The sequence below is a fragment of the Palaemon carinicauda genome, chromosome 35 (assembly GCF_036898095.1).
Source record: "Palaemon carinicauda isolate YSFRI2023 chromosome 35, ASM3689809v2, whole genome shotgun sequence".
Taxonomy (NCBI): domain Eukaryota; kingdom Metazoa; phylum Arthropoda; class Malacostraca; order Decapoda; family Palaemonidae; genus Palaemon; species Palaemon carinicauda.
Genome location: NC_090759.1, coordinates 58,297,049 through 58,316,218, shown reverse-complemented (window position 1 = coordinate 58,316,218; position 19,170 = coordinate 58,297,049). Strand labels below are relative to the sequence as shown.

The 19,170-nt window shown below is 45.6% G+C and overlaps 3 non-coding genes across 3 annotated transcripts; all 3 read left to right on the top strand.

Annotated features, from left to right (window-relative positions):
• The first annotated feature begins 254 nt into the window (after positions 1-254).
• On the top strand, positions 255-417 carry LOC137627933 (U1 spliceosomal RNA). Its single transcript, XR_011041248.1, has one exon. It is a non-coding gene; the product is annotated as a U1 spliceosomal RNA (small nuclear RNA).
• A 13,191-nt stretch (positions 418-13,608) lies between these two features.
• LOC137628013 (small nucleolar RNA U3) lies at positions 13,609-13,814 on the top strand. Its single transcript, XR_011041317.1, has one exon. It is a non-coding gene; the product is annotated as a small nucleolar RNA U3 (small nucleolar RNA).
• Positions 13,815-15,201: 1,387 nt separating this feature from the next.
• On the top strand, positions 15,202-15,364 carry LOC137627942 (U1 spliceosomal RNA). Its single transcript, XR_011041256.1, has one exon. It is a non-coding gene; the product is annotated as a U1 spliceosomal RNA (small nuclear RNA).
• Positions 15,365-19,170: the final 3,806 nt, after the last annotated feature.

The window sequence follows — 19,170 nt, the reverse complement described above, 5'->3', positions numbered from 1 at the left end:
ACAGGAGAAATCTTTGAGCATTCAAATAGGAAGCAAGATCAGAAAGATCAGTTCTGGGTCAATTAAATAATATAACGAGTTTTTTTTCATGATATTTAATTTGTGTTTCTACTTACAAAATATAAGAATTTATATCCTCATGATAAAGTTGCAGGATGCACTGATATAAATTGATTTATTGAATAAACAATTCAGTTGAAGGTTACATCTACTCAGCAGATGTTAGCTAGGGTTTACTTGTGTGTTTGAGAAGCATACTTACCTGGCACAGGGGACACCATGATCACGAAGGTGGTTCCCCCAAGGCGAGGCTCACCATTGCACTTCGGTGGTGCTGACCCTTGCGATTGACCCAAATGTGGTCAACTCGGGTGCGAAATTTTTGGTAGCGGGGGACTGCGTTCGCGCTATCCCCCAACAAAAACTGATCAGATATACTATAAACCTATTGAAGTTCATAATTATTAGTTTGGCAGTATACCCTTCAGTATCTTCAATAGTATAATTTTTGGGCTCAAGCCATGGTGTCCTGATGGAAGGTTCCTTTTTGGTAGCTTCCTTGGGTATATAACTACTAAATATTCCCAGAGAATTTAACCACAGGTTATCACAGAATTCTAACTTCTGGAGCGAGTATCCTAAAGGTTTCCCTTTAAGACATCGTATATCAACAGGGGACGCATGTATTAACGCGCCACATAGCTATCTACACCCCACATTGAGTTAACACTTCGATGTGTAGGGGCGGAGAATAGCTGGGGAGCCGTTCCACAGCTAATCTCGTTCGTGGCTACTTTGGTACTCGAGACGTAAACAAACGGGCGCCATTACTAAATGACGTCACGTCCGTCCTCATCCTTCGTTTAGTAGCTTGCCTTACTAGTCGGATTTTTCCCTGTGCGTACTTTATCGACTTGCATCTTAGCCATGTCTCTACCCTCGACCTCACCTTCTTCTGGAAAGTTGAGTACAAGGTTCCAGTATTGTTTAAATAAGCTCTGACCGTAAAGTAACTTTTACTTTTCGAGATATTTGATGTTTTGTGGCAGAGCTGTGCCTCGACCGGACCCGCCATTTTATGGCGTCGCTGTTGTTTTGCATGCCTTATTTAGTTAGCCTCAACAGCGTTTTCCGGCCTCATTAACTAATCGATACTATTAGTTATTTAGTCTTCATACCTAGGAACTTTATATATCGTGTTTTGACGCCTTGTTATCGGTCATCATCTGACCCCATACCAGTTCGCTAGTCTAGCCCCTAGGCCAGAGCGCCTAACATCAGTGTTCATGCATGATATATTTCAGTGATCCTAGGTTTAATTATGAAGATAGTGGCATTATTTTACAATACCATTGACTGTGATGCAAGTGTTTTCGCCTTCAGGGACCATATAGGGGATAGGTTAGATAGTGTGCCTTTCTAACCTAACCTACAAGTAGGACCCCTATATGCTTCCTTCATCCCCTGCCTTAGGGCATCCCCTCTGTGTAGTCTTGCTCCCCCTACCACGTAAGGGGATCAAGCTCATATCAGAGTATATATCGCTTCTCTGTCCTCCCTAAGGGAATGATCCCCCCTTAGGGTTGCGTCCGAGAATGAGAAACGGCACGTCCTTCCTCTATTGCTGGGGCTAGGTCTCCGACCTTTCCTGCAATAGCGATACGTCTTCCATCCTTCCTAGTTCAGGGTGTAACATCCCTGCTCTAGGTTAGGCTTGGGGGGAGTTAGTTCTGTGCCTTGCTGAAACGATACCCATGCACCGTTCTCAGTCAGGCTGCCTTACCTTAGGCTAGGGAGCGTCCTCCCTTCCTTGGTGGCCGCTTTGGTACAGAGCCTCCTCCATAGAAGACCCTTCTTCTTCTCCTCTCCCCACCTATCTCTTGTATGGCCTAGCCTATACTTAGGTTAGTCTATACCCATCTGTCCCCTGTCCTACAACTCCTCCTTAGGGTGGAGTGATAGGCCTACCTTGAGCTCCTGTGTGCAGTCCGCTCTGGTACATATACCCTTCATAGTGTCCTATGGGGTTAGCCACTTGATGCGTTTTGTCCACAGGGGTTCTCCCCCCCTCTTGGGTGTTCCCTAGCCCTCCGTTGGGCTACCCTGGCTCCTGGTCCTCTGCGGCCCCTGCTTCTGGGTGATAGGGCTAGCCTCTATCATGGGTACACCCACTCAGGTGGGATGTCTTGGGGTCCGTAGCCATACCCCTACATCCCTCCTTCTGTCTCTTTCACTATCCTGGTGCCGGTCCCTTGCCGCCTCCCCTGTAGGTGATACCCACCTCCCACCTTGGTGACATATCCCTTGCCCTCCGGGCCGTCAGTCCTCCGTGTGCTGCAGGACTGCCGCCTCCCGTCGGCATCCAGCCGATGGCCTTCCCTCTTAGCTCATAGCTTCGGTCGTCCGTCCACCGGTCCGGCCCCCCGGAGTGCCGGCATCCACTGCCGGCAGTCCGGTTCTGCTATAACCCATCCTTGTCCCTGTCACCAAGCCGGCAACCTTCGGCTGCCGGAGCCGCCGCTTCCCCGGGCCGCCATCCTGGTATTACCCATGACTTATATATTTGTCTTCCCTAATGCCAGAAACTCTGCTTGAGCGGCCTCCGGCGTGCCGCCGGTCTGCCGGAGCCTTCCGGAGGCGTCAAAGCGACTTGCACCCCTTCTACTAGCTATCATCTCATGCTGATAGCCCTACATCGCAACCAGATGGTTTGATTACATAAATAGATAGGTATTATCTTACCGTTCTATTAGTAACCATGCTGTCTTCTTGCATATCACAGATTTCCAGCATGCTGTGTGTATCTTAGCACGGCTGGTTGCCGGGAACCGTTACCCTATGGGATCTTCTACGTTCCCAATTCTAGGGTCTGAGTGGTCTCAGTCCCAGTTTTATATCCTTGGCAATTCCCACTAGAATTCCCACTGCCTTCCTGGCAGTCTATGTTGAATTCTGTCCTGTGCCCTCGGTCACAACAAATTGCCTATGGATAAGGTTACGGTAACCAGCCGGGCGGGTTACACGGAGTATGTGTCTATCTCCTTCTTTTCCGCCCATTCTCTGATCATCACATTGTTTATACCACTTAATATTAAGTTAAAGATTAATCATTTAATTAACTTTAGAAGAGAAGTCATTCTTATGACTCCCCCATACTCATGTACTCTCTCTCTTACAGGAGGAGCACGTGAAGTGCGACCATGGCTTCTGTGCAGTGAAGCGCCCGCACTTTTATGGGCACATGGCGTGTAGGACTCACGCCCCTTGTGCCAACAAGAGAGGTGATCTGAAGTTCTGGGACCCGCAGAACTGTACGGTCTGCCAGGAACGCCTGGTCGAGGCGTTCAATAACCCTCCCTCAGCGGAGGTTAGGGACGCTTCTCGAGAGAAGCTATGCAAATGGGTGTGTGGCTTCCAGAAGAATGCCACTGGACCGTACCTTGCCACTGAAGACTTGAGGGCCTTACTGTTCCCAAAGGCATCCCCAGACACTGTGGTCCCCAAGGATCAGATCCCCACCGTCCAGATCACGGTGGAACCCGATGTTGTCATGGCCCAGTCCATGCACGAGTGTCGCCTGGATACCGACAACGCGGAGCGTATGTCGGAGGAGTCGGAGACAACGGAGAGGAACCTCATGGCCGAAGAATTGGACTATGAGGAGGACCGAGTAGAATACGCCGAGTTGGAGCAAGAGGTCGCTCCGCCTTCCACCACCGCCCCAACTCTTACACCGACGGAAGTATCTCTCCCGTCTACCTCCGCCACCCCGGACCCCATTCCAACCAGCGCCCAGGAGATGTTCCGTATGCTCGGAGCTCTTATGGACCAGAAACTCCGTGAGACACACGAATACATCAGGACCATGGGAAGTTCTAAGGAGCCGAAAAGGATTTCGGTTAAGGACCTCCCGGCATGCTCGCACGCCAACCCCTGGAGGTATGCTGAGCATATGCCCATCGCAACGGGCAGGATCTTCGTCAGTGAGAAGGTCGGCTCGGTTGCCCTGGAAGAAGTGGAGTTCTTCCCGAGTTTTGAGGCTTATCCGGACTGTTACGTCCGGCTTCGATCCGAACCTGCCTCTAAAGAAGAGACCGAACCTAAGGAGGTGATAGTGTTCGATCTCCCGAAGGCCCAGGCTATGCTGGCCAACGCTTTTAAAAGTAGGGGTTTTACCTGCTCAAAGCTTCCGGCGCTGAGCAAGAAGCACCCTACCTACGTCGCACCTGATGATGCGATCCTCCCCTTCATGGAAAAGGCCTTCGCTGCGGTACACAAGGCAGTGGAAGAAGGGAAACCTTGCCCCGCACTGGAGGAGTGCAGACCCTTCTCCCTGGTTACTCCCCCCGATGTTCGACACTGGAAGGATATCCAGCATACCTTCGTGGTGGGAAAACTAGATCCTGACGTTGCTGGACGTCAGTTTAACGAAGACCTCCCGAAACTTAATGACCATCTCCTTCGTCGGGAACAAGACACGAAGGAAAGGCTCGCCGCATCCATGTCCCTCCAGGTACAGCTTGACGTCATGGCCGGTGACACTAGAGTCCCCGACCACTACATGGTGCTCGCCAAAACGCATCTGGCGACTGTAGTTAAGGACTTGTACAGCTTCATGAAGGCTCGGAGAGCCTGTCGTGAATTCGTGTTCTCAAGTGCCACAGTGAGACACGAACCCCGGAGGCTGATTTCCTCACACATCTGGGGTAAGCACCTCTTGCCCTCTGATCTTGTGAAAGAGATCACCGACAAGGCCACCACGGAGAACAGGAACCTTCTCCACAAGTGGGGCATGTTGAAGAAGAGGAAATCCTCTCAGGACGACGGCCCTCAACCTAAGAGGAAATCCTCCAAGCCAAATGTCAACAGAGACGGCAGTTTCCGGGACCCGCTACTTCCCAAGTGGCTGCTCAGCCACAGCAGACCTTTCAGCTGGTCACCCAACCGGTCTTGTCCCAGTCAACGGTTTTCACCCCTGCCTTCGAGCAACAGACGACTACCTTTCGTCCCAAAGGTAGAGGCTCAAGCAGAGGTGCAGGCAGAGACGCATCTCGCCGTCCCTCCAGAGGCAGAGGAGGAAGGGGAGCTAGCGGCCGAGGCAGTAAACCCTCGGGACATCAGAAGCAATGAAGTGCTTCCGGTGGGAGGAAGACTCCGCCAATTCCAGGATCATTGGACCTTCGATCCCTGGGCACACAGCATCGTCAAGAAGGGTCTAGGCTGGAGTTGGACTCAACCACCCCCAACCTTCCAGCAATTCTTCCAACAATCAACCCCCCTTCTGGAAGAATATGTCCTAGATCTCTTGAACAAGAAGGTGATAAGGAGGGTAAAGTCAACCAGGTTCCAAGGGAGACTGTTTTGCGTCCCCAAGAAGGACTCCGACAAGCTCAGAGTCATTCTAGACTTATCCCCCCTCAACAAGTTCATAGCGAACAACAAGTTCAAGATGCTGACTCTTCAACAGATAAGGACCCTTCTGCCTCGAAGTTCTTACACGGTCTCCATAGACCTGGCGGATGCCTACTGGCACGTTCCAATGAACCACCACGCTTCCTCCTACCTAGGATTTCGACTCCAAAGGAAAAGCTACGCCTTCAGGGCCATGCCCTTCGGCCTCAACGTGGCCCCTCGGATCTTCACAAAGCTGGCGGACGCCATAGTACAACAGCTCCGCCTCCGAGACGTCCAGGTGATGGCCTACCTCGACGACTGGCTAGTCTGGGCTCCATCGCCCGAGGATTGTTTAAGATCCTGCAGCAAAGTCACCCAGTTCCTAGAACACCTGGGATTCAAGATAAACGCGAAGAAATCTCGCCTCTCTCCAGCTCAGAAGTTCCAATGGTTAGGAATCCAGTGGAACCTTCAGTCACACCACCTTTCCATCCCCCAGAAGAAAAGGAAGGAAATAGCAGGGTCTGTCAAGCGACTGCTGAAATCCAAACGGATCTCAAGACGTCGGCAGGAACGAGTTCTAGGCTCTCTACAGTTCGCCTCAGTGACAAACCCAGTGCTACGTGCACAGCTAAAGGATGCCGCGGGAGTCTGGAGACGTTCTGCATCCATCGCTCGAAGAGACCTCAAGAGACGGCTCCCAAACAGACTTCGGCTGCTCCTCAAGCCGTGGTTGGAAGCAAAGGCCCTGAAAAGGTCCATCCCTCTTCAACACCCACCTCCATCACTCAACATCCACACGGACGCTTCGCTGGAGGGTTGGGGAGGTCACTCCCACCAAAAACAGGCTCAAGGCACATGGTCTCCCCTATTCAAGACGTTTCACATCAACATCTTGGAGGCCATGGCAGTCCTTCTAACGCTGAAGAAACTCTCCCCGCCTCCCTCGATCCATATTCGTCTAACCCTAGACAACTCGGTGGTAGTTCGATGTCTCAATCGCCAAGGCTCAAGATCGCCCCAGATAAATCAGGTGCTTCTGACAATCTTCCGTCTGGCAGAGAAGAAGAAATGGCACCTGTCTGCAGTTCGCCTACAAGGATTCCGCAACGTGACGGCGGACGGTCTATCTCGGACAAGCCCGATAGAGTCGGAATGGTCTCTAGACGCAAGATCATTCTCCTTCATCTCTCACCATGTCCCAGAACTTCAGATCGATCTCTTCGCAACGAGCGACAACAATCAACTTCCTCGATATGTGGCCCCGTACGAGGACCCCAAGGCAGAAGCAGTGGATGCCATGTCACTGGACTGGAACAGATGGTCCAAGATCTACCTGTTCCCTCCCACCAACCTTCTGCTGAAAGTCCTCTCCAAGCTGAGAACCTTCAAAGGGACAGCGGCCCTAGTGGCTCCCAAGTGGCCCCGGAGCAATTGGTACCCCCTGGTCCTGGAGCTGCAGCCCACGCTGATCCCTCTCCCGGGCCCAGTTCTCTCCCAGCAAGTACATAAGTCGACTGTCTTCGCTTCATCATCGAAAATCAAGGACCTTCATCTCATGATTTTCTCTCCCTAGCCGCGAAGAAAAGGTTTGGGATCTCGAAGAAAAGTCTAGACTTCCTCGAGGAATACAAGACCGAATCCACAAGACGGCAATACGAATCATCCTGGAGAAAATGGGTCTCATTCGTCAAGGCAAAAAATCCTACGGAAATCACCATTGATTTTTGCATGTCCTTCTTTATTCACCTTCATGGACAGGGCTTGGCAGCCAACACTATTTCTACTTGCAAATCGGCCTTGACTAGACCACTGATGTATGCCTTCCAGATTGATCTGTCCAACGACATCTTCAATAAACTGCCGAAAGCATACGCTCGTTTACGCCCAGCACCCCCACCAAAACCGATCTCCTGGTCTCCGGACAAGGTGCTCCATTTTGCCTCCAACTTGGACAATGATTCGTGCCCTCTCAAGGATCTGACTCAAAAAGTTATATTTCTTTTTGCTCTTGCCTCAGGAGCCCGAGTCAGCGAAATAGTGGCATTATCAAGGGACGAGGGTCACATCCTGTTTACAGACTCAGGAGACCTTACCCTCTTCCCGGATCCGACGTTTCTCGCCAAAAACGAATTACCCACCAAAAGATGGGGCCCTTGGAGAATATGCCCCCCGAAAGAAGATGCCTCTCTATGTCCAGTAGAGAGCCTCAAGGTCTATCTTTGTAGAACTTCGGACTTTGGTGGAGGCCAACTCTTCAAAGGAGAAACATCGGGCAGCGACCTGTCACGGAAACAATTAAGAGCGAAAATCACCTACTTCATTCGCAGAGCGGATCCTGACAGTACACCTGCCGGTCACGATCCTAGAAAAGTTGCATCGTCTCTGAATTTCTTTCAGAGTATGGATTTCGAAAGCCTTAAGAGTTTCACAGGCTGGAAATCCTCGCGTGTTTTCTTCAAACATTATGCGAAACAAGTGCATGAAGTCAAACATTTTGTGGTAGCCGCAGGTAGTGTTATGAAACCTGCACCTAACTCTGCATAGAACAGTGAGTTACTTGGGACTCTAACTCCTCGGGTGCCTATGTTGACCCTCGCGTGATACATAGTGATTTCAAAAACACTTAGTGCTTTTTCATATACTGTTCTTCTCCCAGGTGAAATGTCATAGTCGTCACATGAGTGCCGCATGCCTAGAGCATGATGTGTTTTACTTTTAAAGACTGACGTTCCTCTGGAACGAGTGCCTACTAATAATTTGAAATTCTCTTTCAGATTCAAGAGCAAGTCTTTCATTACTATGTACATTATAATTTGTTGTAAATTACTTTTACATATTTATTGCATTTATTTAACATATTCTGCAATTGTGAAATAAAATTTCTATTTTATTATTTGTGCGTCTCAATCCGCTCCTACTTATACTATGAAATATATGACTGTCATAGTTTTATTATCCCCTTCCTCTTATAGTCGATGAAGATTACTAAGGATTCAACCCTTATGATATACTCACCTCTGCAATGTAATATTCCTACACGAATACTTACTTACATCATACCTTAGAGACCAGACGATTCTCTATTCACATACAGTGCCTAACCACCACTTGTCTGCCCTTGAGAATGTTCCTATATGAATGCCAACCATTCAGTCTTGTCTCCGAGTTCTTCATGTTCTCCCAGCAAGGTGAGTAGCCCTTCGATGACCACTTTGATCTTCAGCATGGCCCGTGGGGACTTCACTGCCAGGGGGGCAGGAAGTTCTCTTCCCTACGGTTCTTCTATTAAGATTACTATGCTAACCTGTTCAAAGCCCTCGGCACTTACACTACAAGGGGAAAATCTACCACGATACTTTGATTCTGTGGTATTCTTCCATCAGGACGCCATGGCTTGAGCCCAAAAAACGGATTTTGAGCGAAGCGAAAAATCTATTTTTGGGTGAGATAGCCATGGCGTCCTGATGGACCCTCCCTGCTACTTCGTCCAGTTTTTTCAGGTCCCACCCTGTTCTGCTGTATCATGGTGATCGGCAAGCAACTGGCTTCAGGATGAGGACGGACGTGACGTCATTTAGCAATGGCGCCCGTTTGTTTACGTCTCGAGTACCAAAAGTAGCCACGAACGAGATTAGCCGTGGAACGGCTCCCCAGCTATTCTCCGCCCCTACACATCGAAGTGTTAACTCAATGTGGGGTGTAAATAGCTATGTGGCGCGTTAATACATGCGTCCCCTGTTGATATACGATGTCTTAAAGGGAAACCTTTAGGATACTCGCTCCAGAAGTTAGAATTCTGTGATAACCTGTGGTTAAATTCTCTGGGAATATTTAGTAGTTATATACCCAAGGAAGCTACCAAAAAGGAACCTTCCATCAGGACGCCATGGCTATCTCACCCAAAAATAGATTTTTCGCTTCGCTCAAAATCCATTTTTCTTTAAAAATATTGTACTTTGTACAGTATTTATTGATTTACAAAGAGGAATTGGGTTGTGTATGAGAGTTCAATTCTGTGATAGATTTATTTACATCATTTTTAAGTATCAACATGTTCGACCAGTTTTTGAAATTATTAACATGAACTTACTACTCATCAAATAAGTGTCAGTCCAGATTATATTTTGTGCTGTGTATTTCTTTACTATAAAGGTAAACAGTAATTTGACATATAGTGACACCAAAAGAAAGTTGTCTGCAATTTTCATTAAAACTAAATATACACACCATTTCTAAATCTATAAGCATGAAATCCCATCAGCAATGATAAACTGCAAATGTATTCATCGTAACTGAATCGCTTGTTTCTAGTGAATATTTTCAGCTTTCTTGCCTGACAATTGTGCAACTTCGCCTGCGACTCTTGGTGTGGCAATGGTTGATGTTGGTAAGAATATAGTTTGATCTGCTTTTATACATGGATAATAATAAGACCAGTGTTAATGTATAGATCAGAAACTTGGGTCTTAAGACATAAAGAGGAAGGAAAGCTTGAGAGAAAAGAGATGAGAATGCTGAGGTGCATTATGGGAATATCGCTGCTTGAAAAATTGGCAAATGAATGACAGGCGTCGTAAAACTGGCAGAGGTGATAGAGAGTCAGGACTGAGATGGTGTGGGCACATGTTTAGGATGGATGGTGATTAGGTCTTTAGAGGAACCTGTTAGGGGAAGAATTTCAAGAGGGATGCAGAAAATTAGCTGGCGAGAGAAGGAATTGTACCGAATACTATTTTGTTATACTGTATGTACGACCAAAGGTTAGGTTCGGGACCATTTAGTTAATATGTTTAGGTTGATTAAACCATGGTCAATTGGGACACACAAGCTAACCATTTTTTTGTGTTTATGCATTATATACAGTAGATAGGTGTTTTTATTTTTATTTTCTGTTTGAGATCCCAACAATCTACATTCTTATCCCACTAAGTTTGTTGTTCGTTAGGACATATCCCGTAATTGCACGGAACACTTTTTCTCGTATTTACAACCAAAGGTTACGATTATAGACATTTCTTTCTGTTGCTTGATTTCAAAATTTAGTACTGTTCGGACATATGTTTTCACTAGTCCCAACAATTGACATTATTAATCCTCTGTTAAGTTTGTAGTTCGTTGGGACACATCCGTTAATTGAGCAGAACATTGTTTTATTTTATACGCAACCAAAGGTTAGGTATCGGACCGTCTAGTTTTGATGTTCAGGTTGATTTAAGTCATGGTCAGTCAGCACACCGAACTAATCATTTGTTTTCATGTTTATGCCTTGAAGAGTTATAATTCTATTATCAGTTATTAATCCCAACAAACTACATTCTTAATACCCTGTTAAGTTTGCAGTTTGTTCGTTCATTCTAGATTGCCCGGGCATTACACCCGGACTGGGGCTCTTAGACTTTAGGTCATAGCCCCAAACAGGTGCAGCCCTGACCTTACGATCGGTTCCGCTGTTGCAAGTTCTCGGATCACGAGAGACTTTTTCTTTTTAATCAGTAGCTCTATCCAGAGCTGTTCCACAAAATATCAGGTGATCAGTTCGCTCAAGCAGCAAGCCCCAACACAACAAGCTCACCTTCCTGGACTTACAGTTGCTCAGCTCCTTGAGCGTAACTGCAGGTAGGGAGGTGCGGCTGCTCAGCACCAAGAGCATAATCGCCAGGAGGACCAGGTCCATACCGGAACCGAAGTGAAAATTTTAGTGATAAGTAAAAGTAGCGACAGTAGCAAGTCCCAATGGATAGAAGAGACTGGGAGAGGAGGGAAGAAGCTTTAGTAGTAGAGAAAAGGAGCAGTTTAAAGCATAGTTGCTTATCCCTGCTCAAGGTGGGTGTTACTAGAGGAGAGAGGAGGGATTGAATTATGTTGGAGGGAGTCTGAACAAGGGAGCAGACTTTAACTACAAGCTGTAGGATCAAGGGGACTAGCTTTTTAACAAGTACTCAACTTGGGAGATGACGGAGGACACTGTAGGGTCAGGGGAAGGAATCTGGGTAGGTTTGGGAGTGGGGTTGATGACTGGGTTTGGATCGGTGATTGATGTTTGGGCAGTGACAGGAATAGGTGCAGCTGGAGCAGGTTCAGTGGGAGGGCGACGAGGAGGCCTGGAATATGGAGCCCTTTGAGGCTGCGGTGGCTGCTGCGGTGCTGTTGCTGTAGAGGGGGCTGCCTGTGGTGTTGATACTCTTCTGAGAAACTCAGGAAACTTCTTATCCCAGGCATGGTGGGGTCCAGCACAGTTTGGACACTTGGCATGTGTTTCCATTCCATTTTTATGTACATCTATGCATACTTGGGTTGTGTGGCGGCGGCTGCAAACTCCACATACCGCTGGGCTTTTGCAGTCCTCCTTGTGGTGTCCAAAGTGCTGACAATTGAAGCAGCGCAATGGGTCACTCGTAAAGTCCTTAGTGGGGAAAGATCCCCACAGTCTAAGATAGGGCCAATGAAAGTAACTGTGACACTTCTGGTAGGCTGCTTGTGGCTGCCCAAACGTCTCAGCCTGGGAAACTTGACTGTAGTCAGTTATGAAGGACACTGACATGTTGAATGGGTAATTGGTGACAATTTCTTTGCTTAATCTCTTGGCAGGATCAAGTAGGTCAAAGAGCCTTCAGTGTGTAGAAGGCTGGCACTATCCTGATCCCTTGTGGTGATGATTATGTCACCCTTTAAGTTGTCTCTGGCTGAGATTTTTATTCCTGGATTTGAGGCTGCAATGGCTGCTACTGCTGCATAGGAGGGTGATCCTTCCACTGTAGGGAGCTTGAATTTCTATAGAAGTCCTAGGTTCATAGGGGTAGGACGAGGTTCTGGAGATGGCTCAATAGTTGGAGTCGATGTGTCAGGAATTTCTTTGGATTCCTGAGATACTGGAGCAGGTTTAGGAGCTTGTGAATGAGTGATAGTGACTTCTGTTGGTTCAGGAGCAGGGTCTGTGGATGGAAGGAGTGTAGCCAGCTGTGTAAGACACTGCGTACAGTTGCAGTCTTGCTGATGAATTTCAGTCAGTGCAGGTCGAGGTCCATGGGAGGATCTTTTACCTCTATTGTTGGAGTACAGGCAGGTGGGGAGGCAGTGGATGTAGTAGTAGGTGGTTCCACTGTTGATCCACTTTTCTGTTTCTTTGCAGGTGGCTTCTTCACTGGGTTGGGACTGGGATCTGGAGCAGCAGGAACAGCTACTGCTGGTTCCTTCTTTTCCTTTTTCTCAGGCTTCTGCTGGTGGGGGGGGGGGGTGATTGTGAGGGACTTGATTAGGCCCTCCCCTGCCAAGTAAGGCCTCCAAACAGTTCGGATCACGATCCTCATCCAGGGCTGGTAACAGGGCCATCTGGGTGGCCTGCCTAGAGTCTTCAGCATATTTTGTAGAACTGGGGGGTGGAAGTGATGAATTTCCATGTCATAATTCCTTGGTGGGAGCGCCCTCTTATACAAGGGGGGTTCCCTGTTTCTCCTGGTGACCAGTCGATATATTACATCATGGAACAGGTTGCAGTTGGTCACATCTGCACCATATCTTGTGAGGGACACAGGCCCAGTCAAGAGTCCATCCAAACTGAGCTATCAGATGGAAGGCATGCATTATGAGATCCTGCCTGTGGCCGAAATAGGACTGGCAATCCGTACATGGCTTCCCTGTCTGGGTGGCAGAAGGTTTGACTGGGCTGATGCACCTTGCTGTAGCAGAACCAACAAATGAAGGTCTTGCTATACCCACTCATGGCAGACTCTCTTCGTAGTTACAGCCAAAAATTTTGGCAGGTTTCTGTTCAGTGACAGCCAAAAATTACGGCCAGCAGGCTGGCAGGGGACCTGTGGTATCCCCTGACCTGCGTGAACTGTGTCTTCTGTGTGAGATTAGCTGGTTCCTGAGCGGGAAGAGTACTCCTCTCTGTCTGGGAGCTGAGTTGAGACTGGGTGATGAGATGATATGATGATGATGGGATATATTCATTAAGTATTTTTATATAACGTGTAAAAGTTAAATAATTTTTCTGTGTGATAATCCTAAGCTATTAGTTTATATTTATTAATTTATCATTACTTTTCAAATGTTTCCAATTCATAATATAGGGAAATTATTCAGTCAACAATACATAGTTCAAATCTTTATACACTATTACAAAACGATAGAAATTAACATAAATGTCACCAGTTTTGAGGAGAGTCAGCATCCAGTGTGACCAGTACTGGAAGTTTGGATGCTGAAGGTATGATCATACTACTTAGGATCAATTCTATAGTGTGATTGACGAGTTTAAGTCCAAAACTCGGAACGAGTTCAACCACGATGACGAGGTTGAGTGTCGTCCTCTGAGCGGGAAGCGGCTCTGGAGTATTAACTTACTGCAGAGCATTGAAGACCGTTCCCTCATGGGCTCGCCCTTGAGTGGAGGAGGACGTCACAGGCTGAGTGGTTGACTCCAATCCACTATTGGGTCTTATGACTTTCTTTTAACATTCCCTTTATGGGATAAAAATCTCACCAATCAATTTCCTGTATTGGGAAATTAATTAAGCCTTGTTGAGTGCTGAATTGCTCTCTTAACATAGAAGTCTGCCCAAGCTGTTCTTATCATTATACCTTCCAATTATCACTATTTTTCATTCACATATCTAATATCATTCTTCAGCACATATTAAACTCCTTTAGTGGGCATTTTGCAGAATGGGTAACCCTTACTTTTTCGTCAAGATTCATCGTAATTTTATGTATAAAAATATTTTCATCTGGTTCTAAAATCTCTAACCTGATTGATTTATAGTTACTTTGAAATACTCTACGAAAAAACTTCCAACTGTCAGTAAGACTTTGTGTATTCATTCGAGCTATATCCCCTTCGATGACTCTGTCTCTTCCATAGTTCTTACAGCTAGTGATAGATAGCTTGTAAAATACTAATGGTTAATCTGTGGGTATATTAAAGTGAACTAATAGGATTTCTGATAAACCTACCTCATGCCAGAGGCATTGTTTTGGATCCAATCAGCTATTAATCAATCAAAGGATTATTTTGTTTGTGTCACATATTCTTTTTCCTGAACCTTCATAAACACAGAGATTGCCTAGAGCTTTTGCTCCATACAGGTCTCTTAGATCCCTAGTCATAAGTCCCAAGTGTGATACTGGAAACAAGAGGTACACACAGAGTGTGCTCATGTGTATTTGTTCAGCCGAAGAGCGTTACTGCAAAGATGGCAAGTTTTTTTTATATCGATAGGATGCGGCAAGGCAGGTGCAGTTTCTCAGCTCAAAAATGGTGTCAATATCTGCAGCAAGGTAAGCTGCCAAACCTCAAAAACGAGGGTCGTCATGGAATCGAAGGGAAGAATTTTAGTGGTAGAGAGAGTTTTATAGCATGGAGTCCCCATCAGTAAAAGAAACTGGAATAAGAGTTGGATGAATTATGGTAGAAGTATTCTAGCAGTTGAAACTCTGTAGAGCTAAGGGAAAAAAACGTACCTAGTGAATACAGTAATGTATTAGAGAATAGGGTGGGGTATTAAAGCCAACACTTGTTGTTGGCACGGGCCTTTCCCTTGGTTGGCCCGTAGCACAGAGAATAGGAGCAAGGTTTGAGCCTTCAAATATGAACGATATTTGAAAAATAATTCAACTAAATAATTAAATGAGTTTTTCCATAAAACGTCAATTTGTGTTTCTAAATATATATTTAAATTTACAATGTTATGATAAAGTTGCAGAATGCACTGATATAAATTAATTTGTTGCATAAACAATTCAGTTGAAGGTTAAATCTACTCAGTAGATGTTAACTAGGGTTTACTTGTGTGTTTGAGAAGCATACTTACCTGGCACAGGGGACACCATGATCACGAAGGTGGTTCCCCCAAGGCGAGGCTCACCATTGCACTCCGGTGGTGCTGACCCTTGCGATTGACCCAAATGTGGTCAACTCGGGTGCGAAATTTTTGGTAGCGGGGGACTGCGTTCGCGCTATCCCCCAAAAAAAACTGGAATAAAAATTGCAAACCTATTGAAGTACATGGATACCCTTCTGTACTTAGGATACTCTGTACTGTTTGGGAATTCCTCAAGGCCGCAAACTGCCATGGGTAGCTCACTGTACTCTAATCTTGACCATGCAATTGATAATGTTCATGTGTCTAGTTAAGACTTTCTCTCCATAAGTATATGTGATGTGTAACCTTGTAGAACTATTTATATGCTCGATTTGCAACTGTAAGGAATTGTAACGCATATTAGTGAATCTGGTTTTAATTTTTTTTATATGTAAGTCAAAGTTGTAACCATTATATAAATATATATATATATATATATATATATATATATATATATATATATATATATATATATATATATATATATATATATATATATATTTATATATATATATATTATATATATATATATATATATATATATATATATATTTATATATATATATATTTATATATATATATATATATATATATATATATATATATATATATATATATATATATATATATATATATATATATCATCACCATCTCCTACGCCTATTGACGCAAGGGGCCTTAGTTAGATTTTGCCAGTTGTCTTTATCTTGAGCCTTTAAATCAATTCTTCTCCATTCATCAACCCCTATTTCCCGCTTCATAGTCATCAACCATGTAGGCCTGGGTGTTCCAACTCTTCTAGTGCCTTATGGAGCCCAGTTGAAAGTTTAGTGAACTAATCTTTCTTGGGGACTGCGAAGAGCATACCCAAACCATCTCCATCTATCCCCCACCATGATCTCATCCACATATTGCACTAGAGTAATCTCTTATAGTTTCATTTCTAATCCTTTCCTGCCATTTACTCCCAATATCATGTTGATGACTTAACCCATAGAAATATTGTGAAATTTGTTCTAATTTCCTGTACCACAAGGTAGGAATTTAAATCCAGGCTGCGGTCTGTTTTCCAATAATCGTAATTTCCAAATTTCAACTTATCTGGGGTCCTCAAAAAACTAACTGTAAAACGTCACTCCATTTCTTTTATAAATGCAATACTTTTGTATTATTCTCATTTTGATTACAAAAATGTCAATATCAAGATGGAAACACAAACTCCAAGTCTTCATTTTCATTTTGGTGACTATAATAAATATTTTATGCCTGTCTCATGTCGGCTGTTGTGATTTCTTCAGACACAAACACACATATAAGTATGCTGTATGTACAGTATGTGTATATATTTTACTACAATGTTGGTTTATCAATAAAACTATCAAGACCAGAACAAAAATCACTAAAATGCTGGAAAATTACACGAAGATCAGTACAGTTCTGTAACAAAATTACAAACCTCACATAATTATGGAGTGAAATTGTTAACTAAACACATGAATTTTATCAATCGCTTGATCAAGCTTAAGAACACATACACACACACGCAGATTGCCAAGAGCTTTCGCTCTGGATGTGGGTTCTTAGACCTGTGGTCATACCCTTCAAGTGTAGTTTTGGCCATCATAGCCGGCTAGCAAGAATTGTACAAGGAATGCACTCTTGTGCAGTTGCTTAGCCAAAATAGTGTGACTGCAGAGATGTCCTTTCTTTTCTTATAAAGAGGATGTAAGAAGGCAGGCATGTGGCACTCCAAAAACCAGACTCCTCATGGAACCAAGTGATAGAAAAAGTGTTATAATAGCGAGTCCCAGTGAGTAGAAGAGACTGGGTTAGGAGTTAGAAGAATTATGAGTAGAAGAGAAAGGGGCAGTTATAAAAGTAGAAACTTATCGCTACTCTAGGGGAGGTTAGACTTTTGGGGAAAGGAGGATTTGACTAAGTTATTCAAGGTATCTGGGCACTTTGAAAAGGGATAGGGGTCTATAAAAAGTGTGATGGGTTGTGTGGATAAGGTTTTCTAGGGACAAGGACTCTGTTTGTTGAGTTAGGGATAGATTAGATTGGGAAGGGGAAGAATTAGTGGAAGGTGTAGGTGCTAGAAGGAAAGGGATTATAGGATCAAATGCAGTGGAAGGTTGGCTAGGTGCTCTCTGGTGTTTGTGTGGCTGCTGCAGCTGTGACGGTGCTTTAGGTGGGCTTGGCTGCGAGGTGTCTTTCAAGGCTACAATCCTTCTCAGACACTCTGAGCATGTTCTGTTCTTCCAAGCATGATAAGAGAGGGTACAATTTGGATATCTCAGAAGGGTTTCTATACCTTCCTTGTGGACGTTCAACCTGGGTTGGATGACGGCTGCAGTCACGACAAATGTTGTGGCCTCTGCAATATGTTCAGTAATGTCCATAATGCTGCCAGAGATACCCCCAAAGAGGCTCTGGTGTAAAGTCCTGGATGGGAAATGTTCCCCATATTCCAAGGTCAATGGAGGTTGGTTGGTTTGTTGGTCTAGATTGCCTGGGCATTAAGCCTGAACTGGGGCTCTTAGACTCGAAGTCATAGCCCCAAACAGGTGCAGTTCCGCAATTTCAAGTTCTCGTCTCTCGAGAGACTTATTCTTTCTAATCAGTAGCTCTTTGCAGAGCTGTTCCACTCAATAACTGGCAATCAGTTTGCTCAAACAGCAAGCTCCAACACAATAAGCTCACCTGCCCGGACTTACAGTCGCTCAGCTCCTTGAGCATAACTGCAAGTAAGGAGGTGCGGCTTCTCAGCACCAAGAGCATAACCGCCAGGGGGACCAGGAAACCAGGTCCATACTGGTACCGAAGTGAAAGTTTTTAGTAATAGGTAAAAGTAGCGACAGTAGCAAGTCCCAGTGAGTAGAAGAGACTGGGAGAGGAGGGAAGAAACGTTAGTAGTAAAGAAAAGGAGCAGTTTAAAGCATAGTTGCTTATCCCTGCTCAATGGGGAGAGTTGCTAGGGTAGAGAGGAGGGATTGAACTGTATTGGAGGGAGTCTTGGCAAGGGTACAGACTTTTAGTACTAGCTGCAGTATCAAGGGGATCAGTATTTCAACTGGCAAGGACTCTGCTTGGGAAATGATGGAGGAAATTGAAGGGGAAGGGGGAGGAATCTGACTAGGGGTGGGAGCAGGGTCGTTGTCTGGAATAGGAGCAGTGGTAGGTATTTGGACAGTGGTTGTGGTAGGAGCAACTAGATCAGGGACCACGGGAGGAGGAGGAGGAGGTCTAGAACGTGAAGTCCGTTGGGCCTTTGGCAGCAGTTGCTGTGGTACTGTTGTCGGATAGGTAGGTGGGTCGGTCTGTTGAGCTGGTAGTCTTTTCAGGAACTCTGGACACCTCCTGTTCCAGGCGTAATGGGGTCCAGCATAGTTAGGGCACTTGGCATGGGTCTCTAGCCCTCCTTGGTGCGCATCTATGCAGGTTTGAGTTGGATGATGGTGGCTGCAGACACCACAGACCGTAGGGCCCCTGCACTCCTCCTTATGATGTCCAAAACATTGACAGTTGAAGCAATGCAATGGGTCACTTCTGAAGTCCTTTATGGGGAATTCTCCCCACAGTCCAAGGTGCAGTGAATTGGGAATTGGGTCAAGGAAGGTGACAGTCACTTCCTTGGTGGGCTGTTTGCGGTGGTCCAGTCTCCTTTCAGCTTTGGAGACATTGCTGCAGTCAGTAATGAAGGACAGTGGCATTTTGTTTGGTAGTGGTAGACTACTGCTTTCCTTAATTTCTTCTCTGGATCCAGAAAGACCAGGGAGGATTCCTGCTGAAGAAGGCTGGCATTGTTCTGGTCTTTTGGGGAGATTATCAAGTCCCCTTTGAGGTTCGTTCTGGCCGTCAGCTTGATGCCAGGGTTAGCAGATGCTATTGCAGCTACTACTGCATATGA